This window comes from Sciurus vulgaris (assembly GCF_902686455.1).
Source record: "Sciurus vulgaris genome assembly, chromosome: 4".
In the NCBI taxonomy this organism is placed as follows: domain Eukaryota; kingdom Metazoa; phylum Chordata; class Mammalia; order Rodentia; family Sciuridae; genus Sciurus; species Sciurus vulgaris.
In genome coordinates this window covers 4,454,921-4,476,350 of record NC_136464.1, presented here as the reverse complement: position 1 = coordinate 4,476,350, position 21,430 = coordinate 4,454,921, and positions in this window count along the sequence as shown.

The following is a 21,430-nucleotide window of genomic DNA, read 5'->3' as shown; positions in this document are numbered from 1 at the left end:
ATTTTAAATCAGTGGCTGCTGCTGCAAAATCGGATAATTTCTCAGCAGACTTGCATGGAAACACTCCACAGTTGTTTGTGTTGGAGGTGAGAGCTCTCAATTCAAATCGTTGTTCCAAAATAGATTGATGTCGGGGGTGATCTCATTTAATGTGCATCAGGCATTTGAGGAAAAACCAAACTGAAGTTAAAAGTCAAACTGCCAAAGAGTGGCTTCCAACTGTGGCTTAATCCCTGGCAGTAAGGGGAGCTGGGAGCAGGGGACAGATGCAAGGATTCCCTGGGATGGAGAAGAATGGCAGGCATGCATGTCCCCCAAGGCTGCAGGACACAGAGCAGGCTGACAGGACCAACACAGGTGTTGCTGCCTGCAGCACGGGATGTCTGGAGTGGGCTGGAAGCAGGCCCCAGACACGCAGGGGAGAGCATTCCAGAGCAGCCCACCCTCCTCCCCAGGCCTCAGACACCTCAAGGAATTGGAAGCCTGAGACTCGTCTTCTGCATGTGTGGATCAAGAGCCCCTGAGCTCAACCTGGAAGTTTGCCACAGAGAACGGATTATCAGTCGGAAAATAAGCTTGTACTGTCTACGTGGATGACATCCTCTTCTTCTGCAGCCAGACAGCAGTCTTCAGGTGATCTGCGCACCGTCAGTAAGCCAGGCTCGCCTCTCAACGGGTGGGCGATGTATGTGGCACCACGGTGGCCCTTGCTCATGCATGGGAGTGACTTCATTTGTTTCTGAGAATCAAAAAGGAATATACATTCATTGGAAGCATTTCAGCAATGAGTGGAAGTAGATTTCAAGGCACAGGGAAGACACGGGAAGACACGGCTTGAAGATTTTACAGAACCTGGGGAGAGGAGGGGTGTGCACGAACACCTCTTTTCCTGGTAGTCTAACTAGGACACACCTTTTAGCATGCACAGAACAGAGAAGCAGTTATTGCAATGGACACAGCAGGTGACAGCCAGAGGAGGGACAGGATGGGAGCAAGCTTCCAGACACTGTGTGCTTTGGATCAGAGCTGCAGATAATGGGGAATCAACCTGTCTTGAGAATTGCCACCATTTTTGATGGAAGGTAGACACTGACAGCTTGGCAAAGGCTACTGTGAGGAGACAAGCATTGGCAGATCTGAGCCATGAACATAGAGGTGTCCGTCAAATTGCCAGGGCCTGTAGCTTTAGACAGAGAGAGGCAGGAAGAAGACCAGCATTCTGGGTGAGGAGGTGGTCAGCTGGCTGTGTCCACCCCTCCTGCCAGAGCAGGCTCACTCCTAGGTGCAGGCAGAGAAGCCGAGCTCACAGCTCCTCCCTGGAACTCCACAACACGGTGCTGCCCTTTCAGTCTATCTCTTCCCTGAGTTGCTCTGTATGAATAGAAAGTGATTTTCTTTCCCTCAGGGAAAGGGAATTTATTCAAGGTTTACAATTTATAAGAATATTATATTTGTTAAGTAAAACCACGAGATTGTAGACTACTGAGAGTGTTAATATTCCAAACTTTTGAGGTGTACATAATATAAAAATTAAACACCAGTGCAATTAACTACTTTTAATATCATAATTACTGAAAGGAAGACACACATGCACATAGATTTTGTTAGGAATAATTCCTGGGATCTCTCTGAAGACTCCAATCCCCAGAGCAAAGAACAGGCTGATGCATGTCACTGGGTACAAACTCAAGGTGTCACTAATGGTCAGCGTGACCCCATGTGGCATTCCTGGTATCTCCTCCTCCCTGAGATGGGGATGGAAGCCGACTGACATTTGCGGTGGAACTGGATTCTCTTGCTTTGATGAAACAGCCTGTCTGTGGATAGAGGGGGCATCGGGTGGGAGGAGCTGAAGGTGTCTGCCCTCATTGTCCACCAGCGTTCTGGGCTTTGAAACCTCGTCTTGACTTAGGGCATGTCCTCCACTCTATGTTGCTTTCCTGGTATTTTAAAGGAGGCTTTGGGATTCCAGTGCACACCTCCCCGCTGTGGGTCTGTGGATCCTGTTTCTCCTCCCCAAAGCTCATTCCATTGCTTGAGGTCCCACAGTGTGGAAGACTCGATGCAGCAACATCACCTTTTGCTTCCTGTAGATGCATCTTCCTGATGTGATGGGCTGGGCTTCTAAATGTCCTTGTTACCTTTCCCATACCCCTTTGGGTCAAGACCCTATGAATGACAAATGCAAGACAACTCAAAGATTTTTTTCCTTCTGCAGGGTTCTGCAATTGAAAGAACAGAACTACAGAGAATGAGAATGGACTGAGCTGTCTTTTTGGCTTTCAAGTCTCCTTTGGCAGAGCTCTGAGACCCCAGAGGGACTTGCAGTTGCTGGTGGTGCAGGGAGAGAAGGATGTGTGGGCTCGGCACATCTGGACCGGTCACAGCAGCTCCATGTGCCTCATTCATGCGTGACAGTTTTACCTGGTATCCTATTTGGGGAGAAAAGGGTGATAACTAAAGTGCTTCTCTTTGAGATATTGAAAATGTTCTAAAACTGGTTGTGTGATGCTTGTCCACATCCATGAAAATACTAAGAAATCATTGAATTATGCGCTTTAACTGGGTGAGTTATGTGGTTTGCAAATTATACCTCAATAAGGTTGTTAAAAAAAGGATTGAGCTAGAATGAAAATTCCATCCCTCCATTTCAAAGAGTGAAGAAAATGAAACTCAGATAAGATTCCAGAGGTCTTTCAAGGTGTGGTTTCCTAATTTCAACAGGGATGGTATTGACTCTGTAGAACAATTTGGGTATAATAGCCTGCTCAATAATAGTCTTCCTGTTCATGAACATGGATGATTTTCATTTATTTAGGACTTCTAAAATTAATTCAATAAGATTTTGTGATTTCAGTGTATAGGTCTTACACTTTTTCTGTTACAGTTATTCTAAGTATTTTATTCTTGATATTTTGCAAATGGAATTGTTTTCTTCATATTATTTTTTGGCTTGTTCATTACTACAACAGGAAATAATGATTTTTGAAAAATTGCATTATATCTGCAACCTGGACGAATCATTTGTTTGGTGTATTTGTCTTAATTCCTTAGGATTTTCATATACAGAATCAGATCATCTTCAAATTGAGATAGTTTTATAACTTGTTTTCCAACTCAAGAGTTTCAAAATTTCTTTTTCTTGCCTTATTGCCCTGGCTAGTATCTCCTCTATAATATTGAGTGGAAGTGGTGAGAGCAGACATCCTTGTTCTTTATGTTTCTACAATACTTTTATTGCAAAAAGGATGTTAGAATTTTCTAATTGACCTTTTGTCTTCATTGATATGCTCATGTGGGTTTTGTCCTTTGTGTTACTATGGCATGTTACATTGATAGATTTTCACATGTTTAATCAACCTTGTAAAACAGCTAAATCCTACCTGGTCATGGTACATAATCCTTTTGATATGTCATTGGATTTAATTTGCTTGTATTTTGTTAAGAATTTTTGTATAGATATTCATAAAGGATATGGATATGTAGTTTATTTTCTTGTGATGTCTTCGTCTGATTTTGGAATCAGGTTACTATTGGTCTCATAGAATGAGTTTGAAAGTGTGCCTTCCTCTTGTTTTGGGGGAAGAGTTTGTGAGGGATTAGTAAATTCTTTAAATGTTGGTAAAATTCATCAGTAACTCAATGTAGTCCTGGGATTTTCTTCGTAGAAAGTTAATCTCTTTATTCATTATAAGTTTATATAGATTTTTTTGGAACCATTTTGTATTTTTGGAAAATTTAATCTAGGTTATCTATGTGCTGGCATGTAATTGTTAATAATATCCTTATAATTCTTTTTTTTTTTGTGCGGTTGACCATAACGTTGCCGGTTAATTGCTGATTCTAGTAATTAAAATATTCTCTTTTTTTAATCCTCTTGGTCAGTATAGCTGCCCTTGGTTATTTTGTTGATTTTTATTTCAAAGAATCAACTTACGGTATTATTGATATTCTCCATTGTTTTTATACTTTCTATTTCATTTATTCTTCTCTAATCTTTATTATTTTATTTTTTACGTTTGCCTTTGGCTCCATTTGCTTGTGAAAGCTACTTAATTTGGAAGTTTAGGTCATTGATTTTAAGAATTAAGAGAAATGTAGGCTTTCATAGCTATAAATTTCCCATCAATCAATGCTTTCTTCCTACCCCAAAGTTTAAGTATTTTTTATCATCTCAAAGTAATTTTATATTCCCCTTACTTCTTCTTTGATTTGTTGTCTATTTAAGAATCTGTGGTTCAATTTCTATAGGCTTATGAATTTAAAAATTTTTCTTTTATTGTCGATCATGAATTTCATGTCATTGTATGATTTCAATACTTTTATACTATTGACACTTTCTATTTGGCCTAATATTTGAATTACATGGAGAATATTTCATGTACATTTGAGAAGAACATATATATTTTGCTGTGGTTGGATGACGTGTATTATAAATGTTCGTTCTATTGTTTTATGGTGTTGTTCAGTTTTCTATTTATTGTCTTGTTTACTTTTTGTGTAGATATTTTATTTACTATTGAAAAAGAGATATCAAAGTCTCCAAATTTATTGTTGACTGATCTGTTTCTCTCATTAAGTCTCAGTTTTTGCTTCATGCACTTTAGGTCTCTGCTTTCAGCTGCATATATGCTTATAATGATTACATATTCTAATGGATTTATTCATTTATCATTATAAAATATCATCATTTGTTTCTAGCTACTTTTTACTACTTAAATATGTATTATTTCCAGATTAGTGTTATGGAATCTAAAATGTGTCTTCTGCAGAGCACATATATTTGGATCATATTGTTTTTAAAAATTTGTTCTGTCAATATCTGCATTTTAATTCAAACTTTTAATTCATTTATTTTTAATTAAATAATTGATAAGCTATGACTATGACTTATGTTTGCCATTTTTCCTGTATGCCTTTTATATTTTTCTTCCTTTATTCTTCTGTTTTTGCCTTGTTTTGTGCTAGATGTTCTCTGGTGTACTATTTTACTTACTTTATTTTTTTTGGCCACATTTTATTTTTAATAATCCATGGTCACCCTATGGATTGGAATTACTATTTTGATTTATAGCAGTCTATTTCAGATTAATACTAATTTCAAATTTATAAAAAAAAACCTCTTCTCCTAGTAAGCTGTGTTTCTTCTTCCTTCCTTTGTGCTATAAAATAATATGTATTAGAAATTACAAATTAATAATTATATCTTTATACATTGTGTGCCAGTTAACACAGATTTTATAGTGATTGCTTTATGTAGTTGCTTTTGAAGTCTCTCACAGGAGAAAAATAAAGTTACAAATAAATTGTACATTCATATGGTTTTAAAATAATATTCACTTGTGTAGTTATCTTTTCAAGTGCTTTTGCTTTCTTCTTGTAAATTTTATTTAAATAAATAAATTACATTTATTTACATTGTTTATGTAATGTCTGACATCCTCTAATTCTTTAATGTCTAATGTCTGACATCTTTAATTTCATTCCAGTAGACTCCCTTTAGTACTTCTGGGAAATTAACAATAAGAATCTAGTAGATTCTTTTAGTGTTTGTTTATCTGGCATATCAATTTCTCCTTTAGTATGGAAGGATAGTTTTGGTAGACATAGAATTCTTGGTTGACTGTTTCTTTCCACACTTTGAATATGTTCTTCCATTGTCTTCTGGCTTTTTGTGTTTTAATGAGAAATCAGCTGTTAATCTTATTGAGGACCCCTTGTATATGATAAATCACTTCTGTCTTGCTGCTTTTAATATTTTTCTCTTTGTCTTTGGCTTCTAATAGTTTGATTATGATGTGTCTACATGTGTATGTCTTTCAGTTTTTTCCTTCTAGAGCTTTCTGAGCTTCTTAGATGTGTAGCTGTGGTTTTAAACAATTGTCATTAGTTGTTTTTGATGACTGTCCCTGGGGAAAGGCATTTCTCACTGGGCAAATTCCAGATCAGGTCAAATAAAGACAGTATTATAAGTAGGAAACTACCAGTCAGGTCAGTGATGGTTTATGGGGCTGGGACTTTGAGGAAGTTCCAATTCTGTTCTTTTTCATGGCCTACACTTACAGAATAATAACTAGTAATATTGAAAAAGAACATCAGAACAGTGTTCTTAGTGTTGATGAGAAGAGCACTAGTGTTTCACTGTAAGCATAATGTTTAATCTGGGTTTAAGATTGTCATTTTCTATCATGTTAAGCAAGTACGCTTTTGTAATGTGTTTTAGTTTTCTATCAGATTTTTTTTTTTTCTTTTTGGAAAAACTACTTGAAGATATATTAACCTTATTATGTGTTTTATGAACCTTTGCCTTTCCTTTTTCAAATGGAACTTCTTAAGTTATCATATTCTATTCTTTTAATATGTTGTTGGATTTTATTCATCAGTACTTGAAAAACTTTTATTTGTACCTACGAATGTAAGTGACCTAGTGATTCATAAATTTTTAAATTTACCTTTAATTTTTACTTTTCTAATAGCCTAAAAATAAGAAGAGCAATACAGAACAAGTGGCTATAATTTGGCTCTGCTTTAACATTAAATATTTATATGTTACATGTCTAATGTTATACAGCTTTCCAATCTAAATAATTTTGCTTCCTTTAAGTATGAAATAGGAAATTGTAAGTTCTTTATGGTTTGCTCATTACTTTGGGTTTCCTGAGTTGAAAATGATAAATTCAGATAGTTTGTTGGCTATTTCAACATTTTATGCAACCAAAGAAAAAAGTCTGAAGAATTGTCTGTTTTCTCTGGTGGGCCATTTCATTCTGTTTAGGGAATCTAAGTTATAATTTTCAGAAAATATCTAAAAATACATAGGTTCATGAAAGTACTCTTTGGACATCAAATTTATTTGAAAATACAAGATTGGATTTAATTGTCAGCTATTTTGAAAGCAAGGGGATAATCGCTTACTATTTTTCTATTTAAGGGAACTCAGTGAGTTAAGTTATCTTCAGTCTGCTCGTCTGACTTCCTTAGGATGGTTGTTGAAGTTGTTGCGTTGTTCCATGTAGACTGAGCCCCAGGGTGTGATCCAGCATGCTGTGACTCTTAGGTGGTCTGTCACCAGCACACTGAAGAAGCTTGAGATGTCACATGATACCTAGCAAGAGGTCTGCAAATCAATTCAAACCCAGAGTTGGGAGATTCTTCTGTTTCATTATTAGGTAGTAATATAAAAACATTTTCTATATTCTTTACTGTCCAAAGCACATTTATCATTGTTATCACAAATGATATGCTATGAATTAAGAAAATACTTCCTTTTTCTTCACAATTTTTTTGAAAAATTGAACATTTGTAGATTTTTTTAGGTTATACTGTCTTATTTATGAGGATTTTTGTAACTATAGTGGAAATTTTTCTGAGAAATTAATTAGAAGAGTTTTGGAGATCTAAATGTCCTCAGGCAGGTAGATATGAAGAAACTAAAAGATTCTATTCCCTGTACAGACTCCTGACTTTCAGAACATAGAAAAGAGACTTATGTGACTAGGCAATAACACGTGCATACATATGTTGACATCAGTTTGTATTTATAAGCTCCTAATTCATTGTTGAGAGCAAATATCGAATTAAGAAAATTTAAAAAATTCTATGTGCAATCGACTCATACAAATATTTGGCTATTACCAATTCTAGTTGCTATTAGAAGTAATGAGATTTCTTTAGTTCACATTTGAAATCATATCCCAAACTGGTTTCCACATTGAGACGTGAAAGAAGTCCAATTAACCTAAGAGTTCTTCAAGGAAAAGAGATTTGGAAATGATGTGTATTTCCCTTTTAACATTATCAGAGCAGGAACACAAAGAAATCCTTCAATTTACTTAGAATTTTCCAAACATATTTGACAAGGGAATCTTTTTCCAGAAGAAAATATGATAGAATACACCGTGATTACATAGCCCAGAGGACCCAGAACACTCTGGCTCTCCGATCATTGCCAACTTGATCTTCTGCTCCCTCTCGCCGCCCTCGTCCGTTCCAGCCCAGGGCCTCTTTGTTGCTTCTCATCAGAAACACCCTGAGCAAGCGGCCTCCGGCCTTGGCAGTAGCCGCCCCATCCTCCCGGAGTACTCTTGCCTCAGATGCCTGCACATCTCTTCCAACGTGGTCTGCTTAGAAATGACTTTACTGACCACTCTGCACAAAGAAGTAACTCCCTGCCCCTCCCTCTTTCTCCTGCCTATCGTTCCTCTTCTTGAAGTGGTTTGTACTCACCTGTAATTCATTATCAACTGTCTCTCTACTGAACACGGGACAGGGTTTGAGTCCGCAGTGTTGGCTAATGAGTCCCCAGTGCCTGAGTGGCGTTTGGCATACAGAGGTGCTCAATGATCAATAGGCAATCAGTGAATGAATGGATGGACTCATGGATTTTGCTCAAGCAGCAACAGCAGTGACAGGACTAGCTAGATCACAGGGACGAAGGCTCCCCGGTGCCAGGCGGGGGCTGTGTAGCTTGGAAGGCACTCGGCTCAGACAGGAATGCAGCGTGCTGATTTCTGTAGGACAGGGTTTGGCCTTTGGTCTCACATGAGGGGAAGTGACCATCTTCCTGTGAAGGAGGTGAGTGGGTGCTTTGAAAGAGACTCATCAGGGGCAGGATGGGTTGAAGGAAGGAACGCTGGATTCCACCAAGTCATTTCAGTTGGCATTATGGATCACAAATTAGGGTAGAAGAAGTGGAAGGTAACCACATTTAGGGGCACTTTGGAGCTGGCAACAATAGCATTGATCAGTGTCAAAGGGATTGCAGTGGGTGAGGAAGAGAGATGGATGTAGGATCATTTCTGAGGATTTCAGCCCTGTTGGGGTAGATCACAAGTTTGCTTTTGGGAACACTGAGCTTGATTGGACAGCTGGCCCTGTGTGCATCAGTTGTTGCTAGAAGTGAGACTTGAGTTCAGCAGGAGGGACAGGGTTAGGCCGACAGACTGGAGAGCCTTCCCTGGTGTCTGAGGGTGTCAGGGTTAGGTGTGCTCCTCATGGTGTTGGGGAGCCTGGAAGGGGAGCACATGTCCAGAGTGGTGTGGGACTGGAGGTTAGAGCAGAGGTAGGAAAGAGATGTGGCTGGACGTGGCACCGAGAATACGGGTGACCTGGGCGAGAGAGGGTGAGGCTCAGAGGAGCGCCGAGCACATCTGGGTGAGGGCCGTAGAGCAGCCGCCTCTCTCTGGGGTCATCTGTCTACAGTCTTCCCGTACTGTGGTAATTCGCCTGTCCTCCCCCACCAGTCCATGAGGCCCTCGCAGGCTGGGCTTGTCTTCTTCCCGATGCCTGTCCTGTGCCGGGCAGCATGCCTGAGAGACGCTGGGGCTCCGTGAGGGTGCGCGGGCATGTGTGTGGGCATGTGTGCGGGCATGTGCGAGGACGAGTGGGTGGGGTGGTGGGAGGGTAGCCCACGGGGACTGACGCTGACATCGGAGGCCACAGACTCAGCTGGCAGCGCACGGAGGAAGGTGGGACTGTCGTGAAAGGGCTCATGTGGGCCAGGAGGACCTTACAACGTGGGAGAGAGGTGAGCTTATTGAGAGACCACGGTGAAGAAATCAGGGGAAGAAGAGACTGGAAGTGCAGAAAAGAACCGGGTGATGATGGCCCAGAGGAGAAGGGAGGGAGGGCTGCCTGGTGCCTGGTCAGGAGTCCTGCACTGGGTGCAGGGGAACCAGCAGGTCAGAAGACTGCTGAGCCCGTGGCTGGGGCGCCGTGTCGGCTGCTCGTCCCCAGCCAGCCACAGCAGCCCAGGCTCGGGAGGTAAGACCTCAGCCAGAGACAGCCCAGGCTGGTTAGCTAGCTAGCTTTCTTTCTCTCTTTCCTCCTTTCCTTCTTTTTTCTTTCTTCTTCCTCTCCCGCCCTCCCTCCCTCCCACCCTTCCTTCCTTCCTTCCTTCTTTCCTTCCTTCCTTCCTTCCTTCCTTCCTTCCTTCCTTCCTTCCTTCCTTCCTTCCTTCCTTCCTTCCTTCCTTCTTTTTTTCCTTTTTTCCTTTCTTCTCTGTCTCTATTTCTCCCTCTCTTCCTCTCTGTCTCTTTCTTTCTAATTGAGAAAAAAACATGGAAGAAGAAACATTGAAATACTAATAATCGTTGTTACACTGGGTGATGGAATTCTGGCTTCTTAATTTATTTCTTTTCTTTTCCTAACCAGTGGTATGTTCTTACTTAAATTTTTTTTTAAAAAAATGATAATCTTTTAAAAAGAAGACTATGTTTCTCACCAACAGTTTCTGAGCTGTGTTTCGTGGTGCACTAGTGATTATGGAGACATTAGGACCATCTCTGTGGACTGTGAGTCTGAACGAAGGCAAGAGCACAGGATTTCCCCACTCAGCTTCTAGACCCAGCTCTTCACTACGGGATTCTTTGTCTTGCTCAGTGAAGCAGGTATGGGAGCTGCTGCCTTGGATGGTGTCTAGGTGCCCAGTCGGCCTAGGCCAGCATCCCCAGAAAGCCAAGTCCTGCAAGACCACTGACACTTCTTGAAAGGGCTGGGCTTCGAGGCTCAACGTGTTTACGTGGTGATTGTGCTTCCAATCACCATGCTGAGCATTTTGGTGGGCATTGGCCCAGCTTATGGTTTCTTCACGTGTCGAAGGACAAGGGTGGTGGGACAAGGAGTGAAGGTTAAACCTAGGAAAGGTGTGCATTTGCAGAGGCTCTTTCCAGCGTGGGCTCTCTGAGAGAGACGTGGGACAGAGTAGGAGTGAGCAAGGCTTACTGGGAGGAGGCACCCTTGAGGGGGACCAAGGAGAGATTGGGCAGGGAACGGGGACTGAGAGGCCACTTTGACCACTGTGTCACCTACCACAAGGAGAGCAAATCACCTGCCAGGGAAACCAATGCTGGGTGGAAATGCCCCACTGACAAGTGTCACCTCACTCTGTCACGCTCTGGGTCACCCTTGGAAGATTGACTGTAGCTACCATCTCTTTGCCCAGTGACTGGCTACATATCAGCCCCAGGAAGATTTGACCTTGGGTCAAATACTGAAGTGGACATGCAGAGTGAACTGCTGGAGCTTAGCTGGCTCCTTCTTCAGTGGAGTGGGAGACCATTCCTGAAGGGCATCTGAGAGGACCATCTCCATGTCCAGCCCAAGTCCACTGTGTTTGGTTGCACCTGGTGAGAATTTTTAAAAAATAAAGGCTTAGTGGAGGTGGGTGTGCTGCTTGGTTCGCTTGTTTTCTGTTCTGCTGGGCACGGGTGCCAGTTCCTGTCCTTGGTCACTCCCTGTTGCTGGAGTGTGCATGCTCTCTTCTCCCTGACTTACTTAGAGGTGACTCCATGAGTGTGTGTGTGCTGAGCCCCACGTCTGATGGGTTGTGAGCCGCAGTTATTATCGTCATCTGCTTTAGGCCAATGAAAGCGGGAACACTTGCTGTGTAAATGGATCTGACTTGGACTCGGAATGCAGAGGACAGGAGCATCACAAGCCCAGTGGGCACTGGTCTCCCTTCTCAATCCCAGGGCGAGGAGCTGGGTGTGCTCATCCAGAAGTCTGTAAAGATCTGAAATATGGTGTCAGCTGATGGAACAGCTTTAAGGGGAGGAGTGTGCTGGACCTTGGGCTGATGACTGCCATTGATAACAGTGTGTTCACCCAGGCAGGGGTATTTTGGGGCCCTGGCTTGTGCCCAGGCGTGGCGCTGGGCTATGGGGTACCAAGATGGCGGTGCAGGGGAAGATCCAGATGTGAAAACAGTGGAGCACAATGGATGACAGACCTGTAGGGGGTCCACAGGGGAGGAGGGGAATCATCCTGCATGCCCCATTCAGCACCAAGACCCCAATCTGATCTCACTTGGGAGGGTGGTCTTTAAGTCATGGTCCTTGGCTTCAGTGAATTAGGCCTGACTTTTAACTCATCTCACCTAACTCACAGTGATTTTATGAGAATCAATTGGGTAAAGGGCTCCTCAGGGGGAGCACCGATTCTAAAACATGTTTCTTACTTTATCTTAAACGGTCTGAAGAATAACCTCTCACAGCCTGGGCTATTTTTTCAAACTTTAGAAGTCCAAAGACCAGACAAAAAATTAGTTTCATGAAAAAAGACAACCATGTAAATTTTAACATCGTCTGGATTTTGGGCACACTTACTGTGGCAGCCCTTTACCTCCTGTCCACAGGGTTGGTGGGCACGTGGTAGGCACGGTAGTTGAGCATAGTTCCCAAGCTGCTCACTTTAGAAAACAGTTTACAAGGCAATTACCTGTCATGCCACTGGTTTCAGCCAGGAGTCCACATGCCTAAGAAGGCTTGCTGTCCTCGAAGGCCACAGAGTCTGAGACCTGCCTCTGAATGAGGACAGGCACCCTTTGTTTCCTCCTGCTCCTGCAGCTTGTGACCATAACCTGAGCCCTTAAGTGCCCGATGGTGGAGGCACGGGGATGGGTGGTGATCCGCTACCTCTTTCCATCATTTGGAAGCTCGTGCCCTAATGGGCCACTGGCCCACGGAGCAGTCGGTGCCAACACATGGGCACTGAGATGCTGCCTGGCCCTCAGAAGCACATAAAGGGACACTGGGCTGCTGTCCAGCCTCGGAGGCGGATTTCCAGGGGAAACTGGAAAGGTGAGCAGGCCTGTGTCCTGAGAGGCAGGGCTGGCGTGAGGTGGGACCAGGACATGAGGAGGTGGGGCCGTGAAGGCAAGTGTGGGGCAGATGAGCTGGGAAGGGTACTCTGGGCTCAGGGACCCACCGAGAAGCCTGGTCCTCAATCTGGAATCACTGAAGATGGTCCTCAGGACAGTGGCAGGTCAGATTCGTATTTAGTAGGAGAATCTGCAGAGCAGGAGACCCAGGGGAAGTTAGTGCCTCAGTTCAGACAAGGACAGTGGGTCTCTAAGACAAGGTGGGTCAGGGGGACAGCGAGCCGGAGACCTAAAGTTCCTTGGTGACAGGGTACAGTGAGGGATCCTGGGACGGGGGTCTCAGGGATGGGTGCCAAGTGCAGTGGGGACATGCCAGATTTAAGAAGTGAGGGGACTCCCAGGACAGCTGCCAGGGAGGTGGATGGAGAAGGTTGAACTCTTTCCCACCAAAATGTGGTGCGTTCTGAGCCCTGGCCCTGTGACTGTGACCTGATTTGGAAACAGGGTTTTTGCAGGTACAATAAGTTAAGATGAGGTCATGCTGGCCCGAGGAGGGTCCTGTCCCAGGGTCAAATGGGCCTCAGTCTGGTGAGTATGACTTTATGCAAGAAAGGAGAGGAGGATTTGGACAGGGAGCGCAGAGGCAGAGTGTGGTGCTGCAGGCAGAAGCCCGATGCTGAGGACTGCCACAGCGACCCTAGCGAGGGGAGAAGCCCCAGCCTCGCCACCCCCACCTCTGACTTGGGGCTTCCAGAACTGTCTGTTCTGAGCCACCCAGTGAGTGGCAGTTTGTTATGGCAGCCCAGGACAAGGAAGGGGTGGAGTGTGGACCGTAGGGGGCGAGCTGACTGGGCTGCAGATGAAGGCCCCAGTCACCAGCGGAAAGGAGAAGAGACCTCAGAGACTGTCCTGGCGGGAGGTGGCACAGGCAGAGGAGGGCAAGGAACCAAGATGGCCTCTACGTCTCTGAGAGGGTCCCCGCCCGGCTCCCCACTCTGAAATCCGAGATTACCTGAAGCAGGAGGCGCTGCTCCAAGGCAGTGCTTCTTGGGGCTCAACGTGGTGCAGGTCGCCTGGGGTCTCGCTGAGCCGCAGCCCGTGGGAGCCGGTCCCGAGGGTGGGAGGGGCCGTCTCTGCAGGCTCCCGCCTGGAGCCTGGGCTGTGCTGGAAGAGGCTTCGGGGAGCTGGAGACCAAGATGGGGCGACCAGGGAGGGATGGGCAGGCTGGTCCTGTCCCGAAGCCAAGGGGGTGGTACGGCAAGGAGATGGCCAGTGCCAGTGTCCACGACCTGTGTACCAGGGAAGGCGCTGGCAAGTGGGCGAGAGGTGGGGCCGGGATGCAGGCGGAAGTGGCTGGACCCCTCGTGCTTGGTGAGCCCCAGGGTGGGAGCCAGGGCAGAAAGGAGGGTGAGGAGGAGGCTTCCCAGATACCTGGGAGAAAACTGAGGACTGGGGGTGGCCTCCGGGGAGTGAGGACCAAGGCCTTGGGGACGAAGTGGGGACTGAGAAGGTGGACTTGTTGGGGGCTGAGGGGGATGATGGGCTTCCTCTGTTCTGACAGAGGCGGCGGGTCTGAGGGAAACGATGAGGGACGCCAACTTCCCAGTGACAGCGGGATTGATGGTCTTCAAGATTCCCACTTCCGTCCTTCTCCCGCTTTCACCTGGTATCCAAAGGGACAGGCGGAGGGGCCGGCAGAAGCTGGGTTCCGCCTGACTCTGACTTGGGGAGACAGCCAAGGGCAGCCCATGGGATGGCTGCGGTCCTGCACCTCCCTGGCCCTCGCCTGAACCCCAGACGCTGGCACGTGGCTTTGCTGTAGAGCAGATGTTCCGGCCAGGTGCTGGGCGGGGGACAGCAAGCTCCTTGAGGGCCGGGTCTTGGCTCCCCTCTTGGGGACCAGAATTTAACAGTGTCAGGAGGAGAGTGATGTGGCTCTCCACGGGGTAGCGGGTGCGGAGACGGTGGGGCTGGTGTGGGTGGGTGAGCAGCGAGGTTGGCCGAGGTCGGCTTAGGTCGAGAACTGTGCGTGTCTCCAGCTTTCGGAGCTGGCGAGCGTCGTCCAACCCGTCCAGGAGACCTGCCGGCAATCAGGGCAGAGCGGGTTCTGTCCAGACCACAAGCTACGAAAGCCGACGTGAGGCGCCCTGCCCTGCCCTGCCCTGCCAAGACTGCGCCTCCTGATGGGGAGGCGGCACGTGGAAGGCATGGCCACGATGCCTCCGATGCCCGTGCCCGGCTGAAACCTGCTCGGTGCCAGGGGTGGGGAGGCCGCAGTGGTGCCCTTCTCTGGGATGGCGCGCGCTCCGGTTGGAACTGTCGAATCATAACTCCTCCACAGAAATGGCCCGGCTCCCAAACACATGGTTTATGGTCGGAATGGAAAAGCTCCCAAGCACTGTCAGTGACACCCTCCCTGCTCATAAAGACGCGTGGGTTCTTTTCCAGAAAAAATAAGACTGCTGCCATTTCCCCCTCAAGCCATAAATGATTCAAATGTCAGGCTCGCCTGTGCCTTATGCCACCAGGACGTATTAACTTATCAAAGAAGCAGACGCATTATGGGCAGCTTGCCGTCCCCCCAACTCCATATTTATGTTAGAAATCTCGGGATATGCTACCTGTGCTCGCCTGCCACCTTCCTTTCCTCTGTGGAGATTTATATCTTAGCCAGGCTGCAGAAGAGGGACAAAGGAGTACATACAGTAATGTGACAGATTTATTTTGATTTGTTTTGTGCGTCGCGTCCTCTCTGTGTCTGGGGGTCTGCTGTTCTTTTCCTCACTTATACCCCTTGCTGAACAGCAAGCTCGCTGCGCTCTTGGAGGGAGCACGGCCGTGCCATTGGGTGAATCCCAGCGACACCACTTCTTTTCATTTCTCCTGGCGGGTCATCTTCTCTCACGCTGCCACGCGGCTCCTGGCAGCTGCATTTCTATAGGAGAAACTACTCATTAAAAAAAAAAAGAAGTTCAGTGGCTGTTGTCTTTAGAGTGCTGGAGTCATTGTTCCTGGTCCTGACGCGATGACCCTGCGGGGCCGGCTGCGGTGGGCAAGGGCACGCGGGCCCTGCTGGGTAGGAGCCTGTGATGTGGAAAGATCGATCCGCGGGTCCAAGGGGACACTTAACCCTTTTGAAACTCTGCCAGAACGGGAACCCGAGGAGAGGAGCAGTACCCGTGCAGAGAAGTGCTCTGGTGGCAGCGAGGCCGCTGACCCTGGCGGGAGAGAGCACTTAAGGAAACCAGCGTGCAGGAGATAAGTGGGTGCGGGCCTGGCAGGTGGCGGGTGTCAAGGCGCATCACTGCGACTCACTTCAAATGCTCCCGACAAACTAGCTGACAAGACCCTGGCCGTCTGCAGCCGCCTCGCAGAATCACTTAGCGTGCCGCTCCCACGAGGGCCCAGGGCTGCCGTTACCTTAAGCAAAACAGGCTTGAAACAAAACCAAAGGTGCTTCCCAGGGTGTCTCTGAAAGCCACTGGAATTAGGGACAGACCCGGGGTTTCACTTTCTTCTGGTGTCCTGCCACCAGGTGAGCGCGGCACGTTGCCTCTGAGGAGCGCAGCGCGCTGTGGAGGCCCTGCCTGCAGAGCTTGCGCCCATGGCCACCGAGAGCCCCAGGCGGGCGCTGGCCCAGGTGGCACGCGGCAGCCGGGATGTGCGGGAGTCACCCGGGCCTGGCCAGGGCAGAGGCTGAGCCATGAGCAGGTCACAACGCACCAGCCGGACAGGTTGAGGAGAGGGGGGTCGCAAAGCTGCCGCTTGTCGCTTCTCCGGCACCACAGCCTTGCCCGGTGGCAGGAGGTGCTGCCGTGCTAGAGATGCACATGCTCTTCTGAGGGGACCCCCACCACGCGGGCGAGCAAAATGATGTGAAATAGTCCGGGGACTTCTACCTTGTAACAAACGAGGGGCCGAGTGCGGGCGGCCGGAGTGGGGCAGCGGATGGAGGGGGCAGGCAGCCGCTCTGGACAGGAGGAAGGACGGTGCCCGGCCAGCTGCGGTGGCATCAGCGTCCTCATGGATCCCGAGCTGCCTCATGACTGGTGTTCCCTCAGCTTGAATATTCGTATGCTCAGCTCATTCAATGAAGAGAATTCCTAGAAAAATGGATCTCTACCCACGGCCCCCGGGAAGAGGAGGAAGAAGACCCTTCCCCAGCGCTACTCTGTCACTCCCTTCCAGGCAGTGACTGAGGGCCTGGCATGTCTCTGACTGTGGCCACTTTCCGGTTTCCCATGGATCAGAGGGGCAGGACCCCAGCTAAGGACAACAGGAGGGAAATGGGAAGCCTGGGTTCTGAAACGCCCTCGATCGCCCTGAGAACTGTCTTCACAATCTCTGAGAGACCGAGGCCTTGGAAATGTGCCCACCTGGCTCAAGACTGATGATCAAAAAAGAAAATTAAGTGTTCTGTTTGTACCGGGGGACATCTGCTTGCACATCCTGCTGGGGGCAGCAGCGGGTCAGAGGCTGCAGTGTGGTGTCCTGGGCTTCAAGGTGGCAGTCCAGTCCTGCCCTTCACAGACCCCGGAGAGGCCCTGCGGCCAGGCCGTTCCCTGGGCTCCGTAGCTCTGGGCATGGGTGGCTGGGGAGGCAGAACCTCTTGCCCTCCGTCCTCTGTCCAGGAAGTTGGCAGGTGGCCAGGTGGCCTTGGGAAGTCTGGCCTGGGCTGTCCTTGCTTTCCTGGCTGGGCACCCGCTGCCTGTGGAAGTTTGACACCGACAGAATGTGTGTGAAAGTGAAACGGATCGTTATCATCGACCTTTCAGGAAGCTGTTTCATCTGCGATACTTTGATGAGCTTACATGCCAAAAGTGGCTGGAAGTAAATTAAACAAAACAGCAAGAGTAAAATTTCCAGCCCGAAAAACCTAAAATAATCAGAATCTGTTACTAACATCGAAGACTTTTTCCAGGTAGATTTTGGTCAGGTATCTTCTGCAGGGAGTGGGTGTCGGTTTCTGCCTTCCCTCTTAAGGGAGGTGGGGGTCCTGGTGCCAGGGCAGGAGGAGGGGGGGTGGAGCTGGAGATGCCCTGGGAAAGGATTTGGTGCACACCAACACTGTGCTTCTCCCGCCTCCAGATTACCTATCCACAGATCTCTTTTTATAAATTGTTACATTTTAAGAAAATTCCACTGATTTTCTGTTATGCAAAGTTTATTCTCTGTTCTTCCTCTCTCCTTATTAATGTGTCCATTCCTCAAACAGAGGATTCCAGAGGTAACCTGAAGTCCCGGGGCAGGAATCTGAGCACAAGCACCATGGGGCCCTTGGTGACGAGTCACAGCACAGCCCCTGTTCTCGGGTGTGGCCTTACCCAGCTGGAGAGGCTGGACTGGATACAGAATAGAGATGGCTGTGGGTGGCGGGCACCTGTGTTCAGGCTGGTTCAGGAAGGGGCCATCATCTCCATAAGCTTCCAGGCAGGTGAAGCCAGGTGGTTGGCAGGCATCAGGTTCACCCTGCTGGCCGGGCCAGGCTGTGGAGCTGTGGGGTGAGGCACAGACACTTCAGCTCAGCCCTCAAGTGTTGACGGGGGGGTCCTCTGACTGTGAGCTTGTAGTCTAGGGAACTTGCTGTGGGGGCCTCTTGCTCTTGCTGACCCTCACCTCTCAGTGCTGCCTCCCAGCTCCTGCTGTGAGAGTCACCTCCGTGTTTTCCCACTTCCATTAGCTTTGTTCAAGAGTGTCAGCCTCCCCTGTTCTGACGGCAAGTGCTTACAGAGTGCTTCCCACAGGCCAGGCCTGTTCCAAGAGGCCGACCCGTGAGCGCTCCCTGTGCAATGTCCATGGGGAGCTGCACCCTGTGATACACCACGCCAGCGCAGCTCCACCCTGGTGGCACTCCCAGGCCCTTGAAGGAGACCCCCAGCAAGCAGATCAATGGAACCATTGTCACAGGGTGCCTGAGACACACTGAGTCAAATATGGTGGCAGAACAATGGCTGAGGGGTTGAGTGGGGATGCCCAAGACAGAGGCATCTTGACTCATGGATTCTGTTTTCTAGAGAAAGCTGGTTTTTGAGTCACTGCATGGCTATGGGTGGGCTCTGGAGCACGGGGCTCACCATGTGCTATTTTGCAGCCCCCTGTCAGGACCAGAACACCTTCCAAGGACAGGTGTGAACCCATGATTGAGATTCCTCCAAAGCTGGAAGTGGAACCGCCGTGTGAGCCAGCAAACCCGCCACTGGGTACCCATCCCAGGGAAACGGATCAGCGTGTGGAAGAGACATGTGCTGGAGTGTTCCTTGCAGGGTTCACTGAGTGCTGTTCACGAAGGCCAGGACAAGGATCGATAGAGGGATGAAGAAACGTGGCACACACACATTGGACTATCGTTCAAACATAAAAGAGAATGAAATTCTGTCATTTGCAGCAACATGGAGAAAAGTGGAGGCCGTAATGTTAAGTTGCCTTAGTTGCTATTTTGCTGTTGTGACTATAGGAGCTGACCCGTCCAGAGCAACTGTGAGGAGGAAAAGTTAGAGGGCTTAGTCCATAGAGGGCCGGCTCAACTCCCCAGGACTGGAGGTGAGGCTGAACATCATGGCGGGAGAGGGTGGTGAAGGAAAGCAGCTCACATCATGGTGGTCAGGAAGCAGAGACTCCACTCACCAGATACAAATATATATACCCCAGAGCCACGCCCTAATGCCCACCTCCTCCAGCCACACCCTACCTGCCTCTAGCCACCACTCAGTTAATCCCATCAGAGATCAATTCACTGATTAGGTTACAATCAAAACCCAGTCATTCCTGCTCTGAACCTTCCTGCTTTGGCCTCACACATGAACTTTTGGGAGACATCTCACATCCAAACCATAAGTGAAATCAGTAAGGCACAAAAGTCAAATGTCTCACGCTCACCTGTGGAAGGTAAAAAGCTGGTCTCAAGAAAGTGGAAACAGAAAGAGTGGCTACCAGGCGTGGGGGAGGGGGAGGGAGGGTTGGGGGAGGGCCCTGGGGGCATTAGGTGCAGCTGATGGAAGACAACTTCTGACGTTCCAGAGCTGGGCAGGAGGACTCTGGTAACAGTGGGTACTGAATATTTCAAGAGACCAGTAGAGAGGAGTTTGAAGGTTCCCAGAAACGATAAGCGTCTGAGGCAGTAGATGGGCGAGTTCCCAGGTCCGAGCATTATAATCATGTACATGTACTGAAATGCCACAATGTGCCCATAAACGTGTACAACTGCCAGGTGCCAATTAAAAATGAAAACATATTTTAAGAAAGAGGTGGTGATGTGTGGTAGTGGACCTCTTCCAGAGCCTGCCGTAAGGAACGCTGTCGACCTGAACGATGGAGAGAGGGCTGCGGCCTCCTAAGGCTGTTTGTGTGTGAAGAGCATCTTTTGATTTACCTTGTCCCTGAAAACTCTCTTGAGTTATTGCATTCTTAGGTCAACTCTGTAAATCTGGGTCAGAGAATGTCTTATTTAACGGATAAGAATGGCCGTACAAGAAGCAGATAAATGCTCTGCCTCTACGGCTGGGATTGGACTCTGCAGGGCCCTTAATGAATGTTTTGAAGCTTGGTTATCATTCTTCCAGGTGATTCCTTCTCATCCTGTTCAACCCAAAGAATTCAGTCTGGAGCATTGAGCCCTACAGAGGGAAGAGCTGGGAAGGCTGGAGACAGTTGAGTGGGCTGGGCTTGGAGGCTGGTCTTCCTTGCCCCAAACTTCCAGGCCCCGGGACCCACCCGTAAGGTCCAGGAACACAATGGTGGGAGGACCTTCCTTTTGCCCCTCCCATTGCCAGGTCCTACCTCCCCCTTCCTGTGGGGACATGTTTGGACTTCAGGATGGGCAAAGGTCTGCTCCGCCATGAAATGGGAACTTGGACCCAAATTCCCAAGGCCCCACTGCCCTTTGACCTCAGGTTGGGAGGTGGCTACCACAGGAAGGTGTGAAGTTGGCTTTATGTCAATGCAGAAGTGATCTTCCAGCCACCAGGTCCTGAGGGCAGAGCGACTCTGCCACTGTGTGCCCGGCGGCCTGCTGGGTGCCACAGTCCGGGGGGCTGCCTGCCCCATGTGTCCTCACTGTGACTCGAGGTCTGCTCTGCCCACCCATCATTCCCTGGAGGATGGAAGGGGAGGCCCCACTACCTGGCGTAGGGCGGAGAACAGGGACCTTCTGCCTGTGGGGTGGCCGCTTTCATATTCCTGCACACAATTACTTCTAAAATGCGGCTGGGCCCCGCCAGGCCCCGTCCTCCATCCGTGATCTGTTAGTAGAAGTGCCCGTGGCTCCTGCCTCAGAGGAGCTTTGACAGGCCAGCTGTAACTAGAAGGTGGGCAGATGCCTCCAGCCAGCAGGTTCTGCACAGCCCAGCCTCGCGGCGTGGTCACGCGGGGAAGGATGGTTCGGTGGCACCTGGTGGGTGGCCGCCAGCTCCCCACAGGCGTTGGCAGGCCGCAGGGCGCTCAGCCAGGCGGCAGGGAGCAGGGCTCGCGGGCTCCCCAGACGCCCAGGCGGGTCACTCCCTTCCCGTGAAGGCTGGGCAGAGACAGAGACAGCTGCCTGTAAGTGTGAACCGTAGAGACCCCTTGTCTCTTTGGCCCCCACCTGCCCCGCCCGACCTTGGAAGAGGCAGGGATGGAGAGTCATGATCACACCTGATCACTAAGGGGCTCGACCTTCCCCGGGACCATGGGAAGTCTACACCCTGGGGAGCTGGTCAGCCAGCTGGAAGGAGCGGGAGGGCAGGTTGCCAGGGTGGACAGTGAGGGCTGCAGGCTCCGGCAGGCCGGGTGGCAGGGTGGGCAGTGTCATGGACTCGTCTGGGGCCACACGTTTGTGGATGTGTAGCTCCGTGGCAG